We start from the raw sequence: 18,787 nt of genomic DNA on the forward strand, positions 1-18,787 counted from the left end.
TGATGCAGGGGGGTGACTGAAGTATTGGGGGGCAAGGAGTCGTAATGTCTACAATGTACTCTCAAAGGGTTAAGCAAAAGAAACAGAAGAAGAAAGAGAGAGAGGGAGGGAAGGCAGGAGGGAGGGGTGGCACTGAGCAGTGGGATAGAGCCGGAGGGAGAAAGATGCCTTTGGATTCTAGACGGACTTGAAGGTGAGCCGACTGGGCTTCTGGGAGTCAGGTGTTGGGGAGAGAGAAAGAGCGAGTCAAGGACACGACTGAGGTTTCAGTCTGAACCCCGGGAAGGACGGCGGGCGGAGGCCCAGTTGCAGCTGTGGCTTCACTCAAATGGCATTGGCTTTGGCAACCGGGGTGAGCCAGCCCATTTCCTGTCGTGTCCCGGGGACAGGGACAGCACCTGCGGGTGCCTGGCACAGGCACTCCCTCACCCCCGTCCTGCTCAGGGTGCTGTCACCACGGAGAGACACCCATAGGCCTCCACAATATTTGGGCAACACTGGCTGGAAAGGCCCCTCCCTGTTCCGGGGCCCCGGCCCAGGCATGTGACTGTGTGGGCTGGGAGTGGGGCCTGGAGAATTCTGGGGCGCACCCGACACCCCGAGAAGAGCACAGCCGGGACCAGGGCTGCTCCTCCTGAGTGCCCAGCGCCCTGCCAGGGAACAACTGTGGATCCCAGTTTGCAGATGGGGAAGCTGAGGCTCAGAGGGGCAAGGCCCCTTGGCCGGAGTGATACAGCCCAGAAGTGGTAGCATGAGCTTGAACCCCGAAGCTCGTGTTCTTTCTTTCTGCCACAGGGCTCTCACTGAGCCCAGCAAGAGCGCAGTTCATTTTGCCGAAAATGGAAGGGTTTCTCATAAATTTGGTCCCAAAACTCATTTGGCAAGTAAGTCTCAACCCCGCCACGTAGCTGTGGGGCACTAGGCATGCCATCGTCTGAGCCTCGCGGTCCCGTCACATGTTCTGTAATACGGAGAGTGGCTGCAGCTTCCTTACCTGCTGCCGTGGGCCAGAGCAGGGGTGTGTGGAGCCCAGGGGTGTGGGACCAGGCATTCTGATGCAGGTCACATGTGAGCACCACTTTTTAGGGCATCCTGCTCTAGACCCTTTGATGGTTCCCCATCACCTTCTGGAAAAGTCCAAGAGCCTCAGCATGACCTAAACTAATGGGAAGCTATTTACGCATAGTCTTTATTATTTGTACTTCGCATATTTATACATTTTGATGCAGAAGACACACACCACCCCCCCACTCACCCCCGTCGGATATATTGTATAATAAATAGTATATTTCCTTTTTAAAGTCTTTCAGATTTTCAGAATTTTGAAACCTCCAGCCCCAAGGGTTTGGGATGAGAATTGAGGACCCTTGACCGAGGGCAGCTGCCAGGCACCAGCCTGAGCTCTTTGCCCAGGTGACCGTACTGAATCCTCACAGTGACCTAAGCAGACAGTGTCATCGTACCCGTTTGATAGATGAGGACATGGAGGCTCTAAACAGTAAAGCAACTGGCCCAGCTGACGTGACAATGGAGCGAGGACCAGCACCGGAGCCTCAGACTGCCACTGGGGGCCACAGCCAGGCATCACATGTCCCCACCATATTCTCACGCCCTCTCCTCAGTCTGCCAGCGGCTGGGAGCCAAGCACACGGGATGAGGCACGGGTCACAGCACTGCCCTCCAGCAGCCTGTCATGTGACTGGGGTGACAGGCTGGGCTCTGCCCAACACTCAGGGCCATCGGGGGAGGGCTCTGAGCACAGTTGGAGCCCTTGGGCTTTTCCAGAAGGCTGTGGGGAGCCCAAGGAAGGGTCTAGAGCAGGAAGGGACAAGGCCAGGTGGATGCCCTTAGAGAATGGTACCCAAACGTGAGCAGGCATCCCCTAGACGGCTTGTTCAACATGGACCCCTGGGCCCCACCCTGCAGCTCCTGGTTTAGTAGGTCTGGGGTTGGTGTTGGGGGCAGGAATTTTCATTACTAACGGGTTCCCCGGTAATGCTGTGGCTGGTGATGCTGGGATCCCACACTGAGAGGCACTGCTTTAGAATGACACAGTGTTTGCCCTGGCTGGTGTGGCTCCGTGGACTGAGTGCCAGCCTGTGAATCGGAAGGTTGCTGGTTCGATTCCCAGTCAGGGCCCATGGCTGGGTTGTGGGCCGGGTCCCCAGTTGGGGGCGCATGAGAGGCAACAGATTGATGTTTCTCTCCCTCTTTCTCTCTCCTTTACCCTCTCTCTAAAAATAAATGAAATCTTTTTTTCAAAAGTGACACTGGTATGAAGGGGGGCAGGAGCACCCCAGTGCTGGTGGGAATAAGGGCTGCTGTGCATGGGGTGGCAGGAGCATGCCCCATGGGGCACTTAATTGCCACAGCTCACAGATGATGAGACACGGAGACTCAGGGAGGAGAAACGACCTGCCCTCCTCGGTGGTGGGGCAGGGGTTCCATCCTGGGGACTTGGGGCTTTAGACGGACCCCTGCCGTCCCACCTCAGAGGTGGGACCGGGGCCAGGCCCCTGGAGGACAGGGCAGGTCCTTAGTAAACTGCTCTGAACAGTCGCTAAGTCAGAGTCCGCAGGTCAGGAGAACAGACAGGGGTTGCTCTGTCCCCAGGCCCCAGACCTTCACGCCCCCCACCTGGCCCGAGCTGCTACACGTCGGCCCTGACTTCCTGCCCCCGCAGCCAGCAGCCCGCTGCCCGGCCAGGCTCTACCAGGCTGCTGCAGAGAGAAAGCCGGTCGTCCTGGCGAGCCGGAGCCCCTACCCTGGAGAACCTGCCTCAAGTTCCCCACATGACTGCCTCAGGGACACCAAGGCGACTTCCCCCCCAGTCCCTGTTCATTGGCAGGTGCTCGCCCTCAGCACCCGTCAGAGGGGCCTAGCCTGGAGAGGGCCCTTGCTCCTGCACCCCCAGAAAGGGATGGCCCTGGGGGACCAGTGCTGTCTTCTCTCTGCTCCCAGCAAGGCCCATGGTCCCGGTCCCTTTCCTGGCCGAGTGGCTTCAAGCCGCGGTCTGGCCTTCTCTGTCCACATGGCAGACTGCCTGCCCCACAGGCTGCGGGGGGGTGGGGCTGGGGGCGCAACCTACTGTGCGCCAGGCCATGGTCGGGTGTCCGCCAGCACCCTGGCACCAGCATGGCCGGTGCAGCACGCTTTGACGTGGGCCATACCCCTCCTTCCAGGGGCCTTGGGCCAGCTCTGCTAGTCTGCCTGTCCCCCCACGCAGGCCTGGGGGCACCCGCCACCGCCGCCTGCCATGGTCGCGCCCACGCAGGTCTCGGATACCTATCTCTTTCTTTGGAGAGGCAGTGAAAGTTCAGAAGCCAGTAGGGCAAATCGGGTTAAATAGGAGTGAGGAGGTTTGTCCACAGTATGATTTTCTAAGCTTTTCCTTACGTCTGAGACGTTTTGAGGCCTTCAGGCCGGCCCAGCGAGCGTGAGGCTGGCCTGGAAGGAGGGAGGCGGGGCTGAGGAGCTGGGCCAGCGGTGGGCCTGGCTCCTGCCGTCCAGATGTGAGAGTGGGGCAGTCCAGAGACAGTGACTCACCGGGAAACGCGGGGATCATAGGAATGTTTCCGAAACTCCGATGTCCCCTGTCCCCTGGCCAGCTGCTGGCCAGCGCATGGCCCTGGGGAGCCCATCACCTGGCAGAGTGAACCAGAAAGCCCGAGGTGTCCCATCTTGGGGACACCTGTCCGTGGCTCAGGCTCCCTGCAGGGAGCACGACTGGGGAATGGTGGGAACAGAAGCCATTCTTGGGAGCCCTGTGGTCCCACGTTCAGCCTAAGGCCCAGTCTGTCATTCTCACGACCAGGGAGCTGCCTTTGGACCCAGCACGGCCCCGGGCGGCAGCCCCAGCCCGGCGGAAACCACCACGGCTGCAGAGGCGAGCTGGGGGTGGCTTGTTGTGCTGTTGCTAAGCTCTGAGCTGATCAATGTGGGCCTCGTGGGTTTTTTTCCCTCCGGTTTCACGTTCTGACGGGAACTGAGCGAATCCAGAGTGAGTTCATGGCGGCCACAGCATTCCAGAGCGGGTGACGCTGACAGGCCCCTTGGCCCCCGATCCCGAGTCCACACCCTCCGGGCTGCATAGCGGGGTGGTCGGAAGAGCGACTCAGGCCGAGGTCGGGCGATGACCCACAGGGCGCGATTCTCAATGTCCTTTCTGGAAACCAGCCTTCCTTGTAGCGAGAAGGAAGAGGTTTTAGGGTCCACTCTGAATTCTGCATCTGGGTTTCACAGGGAGTTCCCTTTTCTGGTTTTTAAAGCTCTCTACATTTTGTTCCAAAAATCACCCCCCGGCGCCATGGCCCACAGCGCCCCGCGCCATCTCTCCAAGCCAGATCTGCCATCCCCGGGGATCCTCACGTGGGCTCACCTGTCCCCTGTTCCCAGCGGGTCTGACCCTTAATCTGTCCTCCTTGCTTCCTGCCCTCCCTCCCTCTTTTCTTCAGGCAATCGTCAGGCATGCTATCCTGGTGTTCACACTTTAGAGAGACAGAGGATATTGTAGAAATTTAGAATTATTTATGCATTTTATAAATAAAATGGGATTTCAGGTAGACATAAGCACTTTGATGAAACGAGGCAGGCAAGGGGTGAAGAAGAGACTGGCGTGTGTGTGACAGTGCCCGGGGGAGCCTCGAGGCGGTGACGCCTGGGCAGAGACCTGGAGGGGAAACCAGCCCCCATGGAAACTTCTGGAGGAGGGCACTTAGGGAGAAGGAAAGGCAGGTGCATGGGCTCTGAGGGGAACAACAAGGAGGCCTGTGTGAGGGGGGAGGGGACCTGGGGCTTGAGGAGCGGTAAGGATTTGGGGTTTTCTTGCAAGCAGATGGGGAAGCTGCTGAGGAGGGCAATAATGAGAGGTGCCCTTATCGGTCATGGTTTGAAAGGCTCTCTGGGGCTGCCTATGGGCCACGGGTGTCCGGCCCCAGAGACCCCTGGCCAGGCCTGGGGAGGACACTGGTGGAGGCCATGAGAGGTTTAAGGACACATGGCGGGGGGTGGGGGTGCACGCCGTGTGGTACAGGCCATGAGGAGGAGGGGGTCGGGAGCGGCTCCAGTGTGTGAGGGCTGAGCCACTGCGGGGGGTCGGCAGGAGGAGGCTGTGGCGGGGAAGACGTGCACACAGCACGTCCGTGGGGACAAAATCGAGTGGGTAGTTTGGGCCCCAGACGCTGTGGAGCCTTGTGAACCATGAAAACAATAAACAAAGCCGCGCGGGGCTGGTCCTGGGGACAGGAGAGGGGCCACGGGCGGTGTCGGGCAGGGCCGTTCCAGAGCGGTCCAGATGCGCCCTCCTCGGTGGAGCCTCCCCAGGCTAGCAGCCCCCCTCGGCACACACTTACTCATCTCATAGTCTTGACTTGGTTTCCGCGATATTGTGCGTGTTAGTTAGGAGGGAGAGGAACGGACCGGCACAGAGACGGACAGTAACTTGGCCGAGGTCACACAGCCGAGAAGCTGGGATTCAGTCCCAGGCAGCCTGGCTCCCGTCTTTGTGTCAAACCACAGCACCCACTACCTGACGCTTCTATTGCGTCACCACTGCTATCCCTCCTGCCCCCCACCCCCCCAGAGTTCATGCAGTTGCGCACGGACAGACAGACCTCCAGGAATACCTGCGCTGGCGGCAGCTGCTCCAGCCTGGCTTCGTCTGCAGGCCTCCTCTGTGTGTTTATTAATTCCCTAGATAAATATTTATATGTGAGGGCCAGGGCTGGGGGCTGCTGGGAAGCTGGAACGAGCAAGGAGCCTGTGTTTCTGCAGGCAGAGTGATGGAGGGAGCGGGGAGGGGAGGCGGGGGCTGGTACACACGGTAATTTATTCTGCAGGGCGCTCATGGCCTGGAAAGCCGGCCAGGAGGGCAGAAGAGCAGAGGGGTGAACAGCACCTGTCTTGGGGTCACCCCAACTCTGTGGGACCGCGCACAGGTCACCTGTCTCCGCCTGGCTGTACAGGAGACAGTGATACCGCGTCCTGGAGCTGTCACGAGGCCTCTGAGACTGTGCGCAGCCCCAGACCTGTCCTGGCCGGTTTTTCCGTTCTAGTTCGGTGGAACTGGCGACCGCCACTCGATCCACAGAAGCAGGACCTCTGTTTCCCAGGCTGGGTTTAGTGTTTCATGTACCTTTCTCTGCGGAGGCCCTTTCTTCAAGAGGCTGGAGGGTGGCCGAAGACTGGGTGGTGGGTCTTGGCTTTCCAGTGCCCCCCCCCCATGTCACTCTGGGGCTGGGTGGCAGAGGACACTGGGCCACATGTATTCTCAGCTGTCACTTGACACAGCAGATTCCAGGGCCTTATTTAGAACCTTTGCTGGGGTGGGGGACCCATTCCACCCTACAAAATAATTCACCTGCTCTCCCTCCCCAACCCTAGGGTGAGCAAGGGTTCAGGTTTTGGAGCCCGGCCGACTCCCTGACCTTGGACTCTGTCTCAGAAACCTATTCCTAGGTCTTCCAGAAAACCCTCCCTGCTGCAGGGTTGGCTGGCTAGGTCCTGGGCTCCTGAATTTAGTATCCATGATGGGGTGAGCTTGAGACCCAGAGAGGAAGAAAACTGAGGCCTTCCTCTGGGAAGCGAGGTATGGATGCTTCATTTTCTGAGGCACCTGTGCCCCTACCACTATCGTTAGAATGAAATACCATGTAATACTATGTGTGTCTTAATAAGAATTTACAAGACATTACATACCACCTAGAAAAGACTAGAAGGAAAGACAGCAACCGGTAGACAATTCCTGTCTTTGGGTGGCATGACATTATGAGCAATTTTTATTTATGTATTTATTTCTTCTATGGTTTCTAAATTTTCCCCACGGAAAGCACACGACCATGAAAATCATGAGGAAAAAAAACCCCACCTTTTTCAAAAGATAAAGTGTATTGTTGAAAAAAGTGAAACTCAACGATATGGTCGAAGGACATAAAATATCTTCTTTTTGGATGAGCCATGTGAAAGTGTAGCATTCAAAAGCAAAACTAACCTATGCAATTACTTAGAACGCAGACGAGGACAGAATACAGGTAGGATACCTGCCTAAACTCATATAGAAGCTATATGTGTATTTATTCTCAATGAGAAAGTTACATGCGACAGAGTAAAAATAATGTCCTTCTTGTCCCGTCCCCCGGCCCAGCACACACCCAGGGCTCTCTGTCATTCGCTTGTCTTTCTCTCTTGCTAGATAGTACGACCCTCAGGGTAGGAGTAGAGTTTTCCTGGTCTGTGTCTGTCTGCAGACCTGGCACATAGTACTCAGTGAGTGTTTACCAGTGAACAAATGAATAGCCTCTTTAAAATAAGGGCACACGTTAAAACTCTAAGAACATGAAATATACCAGGAAGAGGTATGAGAACGTGTCCGACAAGTTAATAAAACATAGAAGGTTGTAGATTCTCAGACAGGAGCCCCCAAGGGCTGTTCCAAAGCCCGGGGACCCCTCTGAGTCCTCTCATCCCTCTGGGGCACTTGTGGACCCTGTGAGTCACCCACCAGGTTGGAGGTCCAGGTGGACACGAACTGTCTTTGTTCACCTCTGAACCCAAGGCGCCCGGCACAGCCTGGAATGGACTCGAGAGTCCAGTAGAAATACATCAACTCAATAATCAGAAAAAGGCACCAGGCAAGATGTTCCTTATTTCCTAAAAGGCTGTTGATATCAGACAGACAGGCACGGAAGTGCTCCAAGGATGGGGCTGCAGAGGCAGCTCACGGTCCTCCTGCAGACTGCTGCCTGCACCCTGGGGACAAGAGGAGTCCCACACCGGGAATTCGGGGCGAGGCCATTGGTTCAGGGCGTGAGAGGGGACAGAAGAGTCCCATCTCTAACCCCGTGCCACAGAGCTGCATTCTCCTCTCTAGACTGAGCTTCAACACCCAGGAGTTGGAGTGTCTCCATCTTTGTCCAGAAAACTTAACAGTGGATTAAACTCAAGTGACGTGAACTACTATGTCCTGCTGTATGCATGGAATGAATGAATAGACCAAGATTAATTTTTGTCTCATTCCCACCCCGGAGCCTTATCCGTGGGGACACCAGAACACGTAAGAATTTGGGCATTCATTCCTAAATACTCCCCGAGCTTCCGGTACGTGCCTGGCACAGCTGCCACCCCCAAGCTTGTGAAGTCCCCTTTCTCCGTCTCGGCCACACGGGACACTTTGAATCCACTCCACCTCGTGTGGATTTTGACTTGGGAAACTATTTTTTCTTTTGAGAAGAAAGTAAATTCCACTCCTAAATATATCCCCAAGGGACATGAAAACATACGTCCACATAAAACTTGCCCATGTGTATTCACAGCAACGTTATCCATGATACACCCCAAAACAGAAAGCACCCAACATAGAAACAAACCAAACGTCCATAAACTGCTGAACAAATAAATGAAATGTGGCGCACCCACACCACGGAATATGAAAAGGGATGAAGTCCTGCTACCCCCTATAACATGGATGAACCTGGAAAACTTTATGGTACATGAGAGGAGCCAGTCACAGAAGGCCGCCTGTGATTCCACTTACGCTGTGTCCAGACGAGGTCAACCTATACAAACAGAAAGTGGACTCGTGGCTGCCTAGTGCTAGGGGGAGGGGGAGGGGCGTGACTGCTAATGGGTGGGGGGCTTCTTTCTGGGGTGACGGCAATGTTCTCATGCTGCTTGTGGCCATGGTTGCACAACTGGGACCGTCCTGAGAGCCTGTGGATCGCACACTCGAAGCGGGTGAATTATGCGGTACGGGAATTACAGCGCCCTAGAGCTGTTATAAAACAAAAAAGAAAGAAAGAGAGAATTTCCCCCTTTCAAGGATGCGGAGTGTCATGGAAATGGATTTCACAAGAGCGGTCTGCTTTGGTTTAGGAGTGGAATTTTTCTTTTTCAATAGCTTTGAGCTCATTTTTCAAAGCAACTTTTTTCAAGGTTTGCGCCCAGAAGTCCCCGCCTGGACCACGGCCTATCCCTGGGCCAGATGACCCTCTCTGCGGCCCTTGGCCTAGCTCCGTCCACACCCCTACCCACTGTGCCCACAGCGCTCAGCTGCCGCCAGCTCCCAAATGCCAGAGCTGCCACTGGGGCCCTGGCGACGCAAGGGCCCGCAGTGTTGTGATGTGTTTGGATGGGGAGCGTGTTTGGTGCCAGCGTTGCCAGGCTCCAAGGGTGACTAATCCCATCTGTATTTCTGGTTTCAGTTGCCTGGGCTGCTCAGCTGGAGGACCTGAGACCTCTCCGCTGTTTTTGGAGAAGCTTGTCTCCCAGTTATGGAGGCATGAGCTTAACTACACCCATCCCCCAGCCCCCTCGGCCACGCTCACTCACGTATGTACCTACTCAATGTTTACTGAACACCTACTATGTATCAGACACTATTCTAGGGCCACAACAGTGACAAGGCAGAGTTCTTGCTCTAATGGAACAACAAAAAATGCACAATTTTTTTTTAAAGAAAAGGAAAAAAAATTAGATTATGTTAGAGGTGCTGTTCCGACAAATGGATCCATGTGAGTTGATTATAAGTAATTAGAACGGTGCTTTCTTGTGGTGGGGGGAGGGGTGGCTTCCCTGGGGAGGCGGCTGAGAAAGAGGCACATGTATGAAGAACTGGGAAAGGAATGGTCTAAGCAGCACAGACAGCACGTGCAAAGGCCCTGAGGCAGGAATAACAATGAGGCCAACATGAATAGAAAGAACTCAGACTCTGGAGTAGATGGCCGTGGCCTGGAAACCTCTTTTTACCTGTGTACATTAGGGCCATGGCTTCCGTCATCTGTGCAACAGTCATAGGGTCCCTGCAATGGCAAGTGCCAATGTGACTGGAGGGCTGGGCACAGGTCTGGCTCACAGTAGGTGCTCAGTGCCCAGTTTCCTCGTTCTGGCTCCCCACACCCCCACAGCAGCATTCGGTGAGCTGAGCCACTCCACTGCCGGCAGGAAGGAGTCTCCCGGCTGTCGCCATGCCCCGGCCCAGCCAGTACCCGGACCGGCTGAGCCAGCCTGGCCTTCCCCTGCCCCACTCTGCCTTTTCCCACACTCGGGAGTTCCCAGACTGACTGGCTGGGCCTGACCCCGGGAGGGAGGGTTATGGCAAGTGAGGTGCATACGCATCACTAGGGACAGCTCAGTGACCTCTGTGCTCAGAGCTCAGCACACGGCCTCCCCTTTCCCTCCTCCAAGAGGCAGACAAGAGGCCCAGCACTGGAGAGGGCCTTGCCCAGGGTCTACACCCAGATCCGGGACGCCAGAGTCCCTTCTTTGCCACTGCACACACATGTGCCTGTGCCTGTGTGTTTTAATTCCCTCTAAGGGCCCGCCTGCTCCCCACCTCCCAAGTCATGGGAAACCACTTTCAGTCCCTGCAGGGCCGCTTATTTCACATCTCTGCCTTCTGCTGGCTCTTCCCTCTGCTTGAAATGCCCTTCCTCCCTCCTCACTGCCCCCTCACCCTTCTCCTACTTGAAAAACTCCTACTCATCCTTCAGGGCCCAGCCAACTTCCTCCTCCTCCAAGAAGCCTCCCCTGATCCTCAGCCCAACAGAGTCAGTCCGGTCCTCCTCCTTAATTACAAGGCGCCTCTCAATCCCGGTACTGAGAGCCCCTGGAAGGTGGAAAACAGCCTCTCTCTCCACTTTAATGTTAGTCGCTACTTAATGAACACACAAGAGGAAGAAGTCATGAGCCAACTGGTTTGCTTGCGCATGCTCTTAACGGCAGGATTGTGTCCAGGGATTTTGTTGTTGTTGAGAGCAGAGTGTGGGCCTCGCACAGGGTTGGCACGTGTGGCCTCTGGCTGGGCACTACACAATGCTGGGGTGCCAATCACACAGACTGCGATGTAAATGGCACCCTGTGGAGGTAGACGACATGCCAGCCTGGTCCGTGGCCATTCTGGAAACAGCTGCAGACTTTTAGGTGGTGAGGAAGAAAAGACACAGACTGTACTCAGAGTCACTTGGGATCAAATCCCAGGTTTTCTGATTACCCACTGTGTGTCCCCAGGCAAGTGATTTAACCTCTCTGAGCTTCTGCACTGAAATGGGAATAGGTATCCACCTCCCAGGGCTGCTGAGAGAATTAAACCAGGCAACGTGGCAAGTCCTCGAATATCTGGATTTCTTGTTCCCCTCATCTAACTTCCAAACTGTTTGCATATCCAGGTCAGCTTCCTCCCACACTAGATGCAAAACCTTTCTGTCCCTGTCCCAGAAGCCTGGGCACTAGGACCAGCTCTGACACAAAACAGGAAGGTCCTTTCCACAAGGAATTTATATCACAGATTTCTTCATAAGGATAAAGAGTGCAGTGTCAAGTATAGACGCTAAGGATTGGAAACCACCTGCCTGTCAGAGGAGGCAGATTCATGGGGTGTGAGCATCCCCGTGGGGGGAGCACCAGGCAGCTGGAACAACGAGGCGGCTCTCGGCCTAGTAACAATAAGCCACCTCCCAGGTCAAGTGAGGGGAAAAGAAAGGTATGGAACAGATTGTTTCATTGACCTGTTGGGGGTCAGGATCTGAACCACGAAACACAGAAAGTGACCTGAGAGACAAATTCTCAGTTCATTTGTGTAGGACTGGTATCACGTGGGACGCAGGGGAGAGAGGCTAATTCATGACACACAATGATCCCATGGGGCCATAAGACCTAGTGGAACCCACAGAGAAAGGCTGGCCAGGCCGTCTCCAGAAGGACACACGCGAGGCCGGTAGTGCCAGCTCCTGGCTGGAGAATGAGGAGACCGGCGCAGGTGTGGGAAGAAGTCACATACCCCAGTTTGGATCCTTGGGTGCCCTTTAACTTTTGCCATGGACATGAGTTTGTTAGAATGATAGCAAGCCATTTTAAATAAGGCTTTTTAAAAGCCAATGCATCTGAATGAATAGTTATAATAACTTGTTTGACCTGAGGCAAGGCTCATGATGACTCGACTTCCTCGTCTTTAAAATGGGAAGGCCTTCTGGAAAAGAGTGCAGTGCTTGCCTGTGATCCAAGCCGCCGGCCACCAGCCGCCAGCCACCACTGGATTCCAATGGGACTGTCCTCAGAACTGTGGGACCTCACCATCCTGGGCCACCCGGGTTTGGGCCCACGCTCGAAGTCCTAGCAACTGGAGCTTGCTGTTCATGCCACTTCCCAGGAAGCAGGATGATGGCAGCCCCTGATTCAAGCGGTCTAATTTTAAACACAGGGCTCTGGGCAGACAGACCCTGGCTCCCTCCAAGATGCACGCACTGAAAAAAGATGACCCTCAGGGCAGAGGGCAGAAGAGAGAAAGCAGATCTCCCACCTCCCTCTCTCTCTCCTTCCACAAACTCCAAGAAGTGACTATCCCAGGAGCGCCTGGGGAAAGGAGGCAGGCGGGTGTCAGGGCTGCGGGCAGGCCCCAGTTTGCCCTAACTCAGGAATCCCAGAGCTGTCTGACCCCAAGAATCCCAGTGGCAGCACCGGGTCAAAATAGATCACTTGCCCCCAGCCGGGTGATTCTTAAGAATCTAGTTAAATGTCTTATTTCATAAATGGTTTTCATTTCCTTGGAATGTTTTGTTTTTCAATTTGTTTAAATCAGCATCCTAAATGAGATCTATATCTGGTGATTGGATGATACAGCTCCAAATCCCCTTCCCTCTATGGAGTCTGCTTCTTCTATTTATTTGTTTACTTACTTAGTTACTGATTTAGCTCCGCCCCCCCCCCCCAATGTATTTGCAAGATGACTTCATGGGAGCCTCTTCGGTCAGAGGCTTGCCCCGCCGTCTTTCGCTCTGTGGTGTGAGCAGCTGCAGGTGCCCAGTTCATTCATGGGGGGGGGGGGGGGGGGCACAATGCTGAGTCGCTGTTTCCATCATTGCTTCTACATTTTTTAAAGCAAGCCTAAGTCTATAAATAGAAATACCCTCATCTACCAGTTGATTACCCCCAAGTACTGTTTATAAAGGAGAGCTAGACCTAATTAGGATTCTTCCCCTTCCTTTAGGAGCTCGGATCCTTCTCGGTACAATACATATGTCCTCGCCGTGTGAGTGGGTGCCCTGCTCTGAGCCTCTGTCTCCCCGGCTGTGAAATGGGGATGCTGGTGCACTCCCAGCCTCAGCCCAGTGTCTGGGGAGAGCTCCGTCCTCTTACGAAGGCAGCGCGCGCCCGGGGCTTCCAGGCACCGCAGAACCTGGGCACGTAGCGCGGCTCCTCAGCCTCCCTCGGCCGCAGCCGCAGTCCCAGACCCGCTGCTGGGAGATGGCAGAAGCCAGCAGGACCCTCCCGAAGCAGTGACACACTGCGGTGGTCTGAGGAGGATGCCAGTACCCCGCTCCAGGGTGGCCGTGGGTACTCCCTAGGATAATTTGACCCTACGGGGTCATCCCTGTTTCTCCCTACCTCACAGCTCCCCCAGGGCGTACACACACACACACATACCAGGGCCCCCCCCCACACACACACACTAGGACAAGTCCCTCAGAGCAGCTCTATTGTTCGGCCACTTCCCCAGCCCCCAGGGACGGCTGGGAACGAGGCCGCCCAGCCCTTCCTGCTGGGCTCGGAGGCTGGGGTTGCGGAAGGAACACTGCGTCTCGGTGGCCCAGGAGCGCATTCCGTTCCTGCCCAGGGCTGCACGCACGTCCGCACCTTGGCGCCCCTCCAGTGCAGCCGCCCCGAGCCGCCCACCCCAACGGGGGTGTGATCGGGCTCTGGACTTGGCTGGGGCGGGGGCATGGGCGTGGAGGGGCAGGTCCCAGGTGATGGCCCGAGCCTCCCCCACCTCCGCGAGCACGGGTGCCTTGGCCCATTCCTCGGTGGCGGGGGAGGCCGGCAGCCACCAGCAAAGGCTCCCAAGGCGAACAGGGCAGAACCGGGCTGGTAGCTCACAGACTCCAGGTCTCTGTCCCTATCGCTTCTGTCCCTCACTGCCCCGCAAGGGAGCCCGGAAGGGAAGCAATGGGGCCTCTGGGAACCAGCGCTGATTTCCATAGCCAGGTCTTGCCATCCCAAAACGGACAAGTGGAACCCAGCCAATATTTCTAAGCACCTGCTAGTGCTGGGCCTTGTGTAGTGACACTTTCTCATTTAATCCTGGAGACATTTTGGCCAAATAGGTATTATTTATGCCAAGTTAAGTGCCTGGCTAAGAAGTGACTGAACCCAGGTTTTCCTGGGTCCAAAGCCATCCTTCTCCCCAATATAGTAGAGAGACTCTGTCCCCAGAATTGCAGAGTTCAAATCCTGGCCCCACCACCCAGCTAGCTGTTCCAAAATAGGCAAGTTGCTTCACCTCTGTGCCTCAGTTCCCTCGTGTGTAAAATAGAGACGATAACAGTGCCTACTGCACAGAATGATTGTGAACATTCTGGAAGATAATGTATGTAGCTCAATTCTTCTTCTTTAAAGATTTTATGTATTTATTTTTAGAGAGAGGGGAAGACTGGGGGGAAGAGGAGAGAAACAATGATGCATGAGAGATACATCACTGCGTGGTTGCCTCTTGCATGCCCCCAACTAGGGCCCTGTCCCGCAACCCAGGCACATGCTTGGGAATTGAACCAGCAACCATTTGGTTCACAGGCCGGCACTCAGTCCACTGAGCCACACTAGACAGGGCCTTATTCTTCTTATTAATTTCACTTCTAGAACTAAATAGGGCTGAAATGGGGCTCAGGTGGCCAAGTCTCCCAGTTTGCCTTGGTCTGAAGAGTGTTCTGGATGCCAGACTTTTGTTGCTAAAACAAGGACATCTCAGGCAAAGTGGGAGGGATAGCCCCCAAAATGATGCTTGTCTCCAAAGGGCAGGAAGATGGCCATTTTGTGCTCCCAGCCCTGGTGCATTTTCCCAGAAGCCCTTGGGCCCCGTGCCCTTTGTCCTGGTCTTCGTACTCAGCCCCAGCACAGCCAAAGGGAAACCAGACATTCCTAACATGAAAATTTTCCACATCCTTCAGGGCAATCTTCTGGTGCCAGAAATAGTCAGCAGGATTTGGGAGTCAGCCCGGGCCACTAAAAATAGCTCCCAGGGCCCCCCTGGACGGCCTGCACCATTGCTGCCCCGGGTGGCCTACCACCCAATAAGCTGCCCGCCCTGACCAGCACCTTAAATGACCATGAGCTCTGCTGGTCTGGCCAACCAAGGGCAGTGAACACAGAAAAGCCTGGCTCCCACTAAGCCTCCTCAGGCCAGCTGTCCAGCCTTCCACCCAAACACGTCCCTTCCTCTGCCCCGTAGCACGTCTGTCCCCTCCATCCAGACAAGCCAGCACATCACACGGGCTCCCACCTGGACAAGCACCCCAGGGCCTCCCTGCGCGTGCAGAACAGCCCCCCACATACACACGTACCAGGCTCCACATCTTCCCAGCCCAGCCGTCTTTACATTCTAAGGCAGTGTTTCCAAACCTTTAACACCTTCACCTCGATCTCTCCACAATCCCACCCCACCCCCAAGAAGATTTTTTGTCAAACTTGCTTTGTGCTGTCGTACCCGGGGTTGGGGGGAGGGAGGCTGAATCTGCGCTTCCAATCTATTTCCAGGATCTGATAGCTGCCCCCCATCTGCCTGGCGTCAGGTCTGTGAGAACCCAGGGCCAGCAGCCAGGGGAGACACCCAGGCAGCCCTGGGGGGGCTCCGGCTTCCTGCCCGGCCTCGAGCCAGAGCCTCAGAGTCCTGGTATGAGGCGGGAACAGGCACAAAGGTGCTTGGCACAGGGACTCAGGGCTGGGGGCCAGGACACCCGGGGTCACTACCACAGCCGGAGCAGAGACATGGCCCCAGTTCCCGGTGCCCAACTCCCACCCCAGCCTGCTGGCCTGCTCTCTGCGGGGGAAGTGGAAGCAGAAGAAGAAGTGTGTCCCAGATCCAACCACCAAGGAGCAGGGGCCACATCCTTGTCCCAGAGAAAGCAGAAGGAGAACCACTTGCCGGGGTTGACAAGTCCCAGTCAGGCAGCCCCGTTCACGCTCTGACCCAGGCCAGGTCCCTGCCCCTGGCTCAGCCTCAGCTCCACGGGCGGCTGGTTTGCTCAGGCCGCCTGTGGTCCTCTTCATTCATTCATTCATCCCCCAAAGTATTTCTTGAGCACCTACTATGTTCCAGACGTGTGTTAGAGCTGGGGATGTGAATAAGATTGGCACGGCACAGAGCCTGCCCAACCACAGATGCTGACAGAGGGGACGGGGAGCAACAGTACAAACCATGTCACCCTAGAGCAGAAGCTAGGCCTGTGCTGGTGCATCTCGCTGCTCCAGGAATGGAGAGTGCCATGACATCAGTGAGCAATACGCAGGGGCACCGAAAAGGCGGTCAGGCAGGACCTCTGGAGGGGAGAAGCCAGCCACACACGGGAAAGAGAGAGGAGAGAGAGAGAGGGAGAGAGAGAGAGAGAGTTGGTTGTGGGGCTTAGAGTTCCAGGCAGAGGGAAATCTCCGTTTATTGAAGCAAAGAAATCAGTGTGGTTCGTTGCGGTGGTCGGGGAAAAGGCTCTACTTGCCAGTGGCAATATGTCTTAGACACGTCCCACGTGCCAGACACCGTATTTACTGTACTCGCTCATTTGACCCTCACGATAACTCTGAAAGGCAGTTCTATTGTGAATCCATTATACAGGAGAGGAGCCTGAGTGAAGTGATGTCCCGCAGTCACCGACATAGGAAGCAACAGCCCGAGAAGTTGACCCCCAGAGGCCTTGCTCTTAGCTCCCCTATTGGGGCCTGACTAACTGGGGCCACAGAGGCTGCGGCAAGAGTTGAACATTGTTCTGGGTATGAAAGGAAGACACTGGCCGGTTTGAAGCAGAAGGTCTTCACATATGAGTTAGAATGTGGTTCCGTTGCAAGAAAAGCCTGGCACGAATGGTGGCTTAAACAACACGGGACTATAAAACTATAGTTTTTCTCACCCAAAAAGGACCCACCAGATTCAAGAGAAAGAAAAGACACACCTCAGAGTGGGAGACAGTATTTACAAAAGGCAAATGTGATAAAAGACTATTATCCAAAACTATACAAGGAGCTCTTAATATTCAACAATAAGAAAACAAACACCCTGATTTTTAAAATGGGCAAAAGATCCGAACAGATGTCTCACCAAAGAAGAGATAAAGAATAAGTACATGTAAAGAAACTCCACATCATCTGTCATCAGGGAAATGCAAATTCATACAGCAATGAGCTACTGTTACGTACCCATTTCTGTGTCAAAAATCCAGAACCCTGTCACCAGATGGTGGTGAGGACAGGGAGCATAGGAAGGCCGTGCGTTGCTGGTGAGGACGCAAAATGGTACAGCCAGTCTGGAAGACGGTGTATCAGTTTCTTACAAAACTAAACCTACTCCTCCCATACAATGGAGCTACTATACTCCTTGTTATTTACTCATAGAAGCTGAAAACTTATGTTCACACAAAAGCCTGAACGTGGAGGTTTATAGCAGCTTTTTTCATAACTGCCAAAATTCGGAAGTGACCAAGGTGTTCTTCAGTAGGTGAATGGGTAACCACACTGTGGCACATCCAGATGGAGGAATATTTTATTATTCGGCACTAAAAACACACAAAAAAGAATTATCACCTCATAGAGAGACGTGGAGGAAAGTTCAATGCACAATAATAAGGGAAAGAAGCCCATCTGAAAAGGCTACACATTGTTTGTTTCCAAGTTTGTGACAAGCTACAATAAATTGGCTTGAAACCGTTCCTCATCACCCTGGGGATAGGAGTCCTTCCTGGGCCAGCCTTCTAGGGATCAAAGGTCACCTTCTCCAGAAAACCTTTCCCACCTGTTCTCGCCTCTGCTCCCTCCTCCCTGCACCTGCCCAGCCCCTTGCCTTGCGCGCACCTCGCCGGCTCCCGGATCAGGGCACTAAACTCGTGGGTCAGCCCATCGGTCCCTATCCCTTGCCAGGAGAGCCCGGGGTCAGGGACCGTGGCTTCACCATCCCTGTGTGTCCAGCGTCCAGCGCAGTGCCTGGAGCCAGCCAGAGCTCAGCAGAGGACGGTTCATGTCTGGACTGTGGGCTAGGGCACTGTCTCGACCTGGACCACCCGCCTTAGCCTCTCTAATGCCATCGACACTGGGCACCAAACCCCAAACCAGTGGGCTCTGGCCACACACACACACACACCGCCACCTTGAGACTCTACCGGGCTGGCAATATCCTAGAATGAGGTCCCTCAAGACCTCCTCAAATATTTCTTCATTTATTCAACCAGGCACTGCCCCAACGATATGCCAAGCCATGCACTGGAGGCTGGGGACCCAGAGACGATAAAGGCATGAGCCCACCCTCAGCGGCTCACAGTCTGATGCCCTCTGCCCTGCCTCCCTGCCCCCTCCCCGCTCCCTCACGCCTGTCCTCCGTTCCTTCTCCCTTCCATACATATTTACTGAGCAACAAACGGGCAACTAGGCCGAGAAAGGAGTGGCAAGGAAGGGCTGCAGAGAACTCCACGGGGAGACTCCCCACTGGCCACCAGGGAACTTGGCCCAGGCCATTTCCAGGAGACTCAGCATGGATCTCTAACCCTCCTTCAGATGAGAAGCTATGAATCATGAGCCCCAAGCGGCCCCCACAGACTTCCCCATGAATCACTCACTGCCCCATTCTCCTCGCTAGAGGCACCCACCATGGGGAATTCTCCTTCGATGGGAGGAAGGAAACAGAGGGGGAAGTTGTGGGAAGCTGGAGACCAGAGCAGGGTCCTTGAGCAGGTTTTCCCACCATCGCCTTTCCAGAATCACAGCACAGAGCCCCAGGATGGCAGATCCTGGATAGCCCAGACTGCCGCTTGCTTCCTGCTCACAAAGT

Source organism: Furipterus horrens, unplaced genomic scaffold, assembly GCF_987537825.1.
Source record: "Furipterus horrens unplaced genomic scaffold, mFurHor1.1.pri manual_scaffold_10, whole genome shotgun sequence".
NCBI classification, from domain to species: Eukaryota; Metazoa; Chordata; class Mammalia; order Chiroptera; family Furipteridae; genus Furipterus; species Furipterus horrens.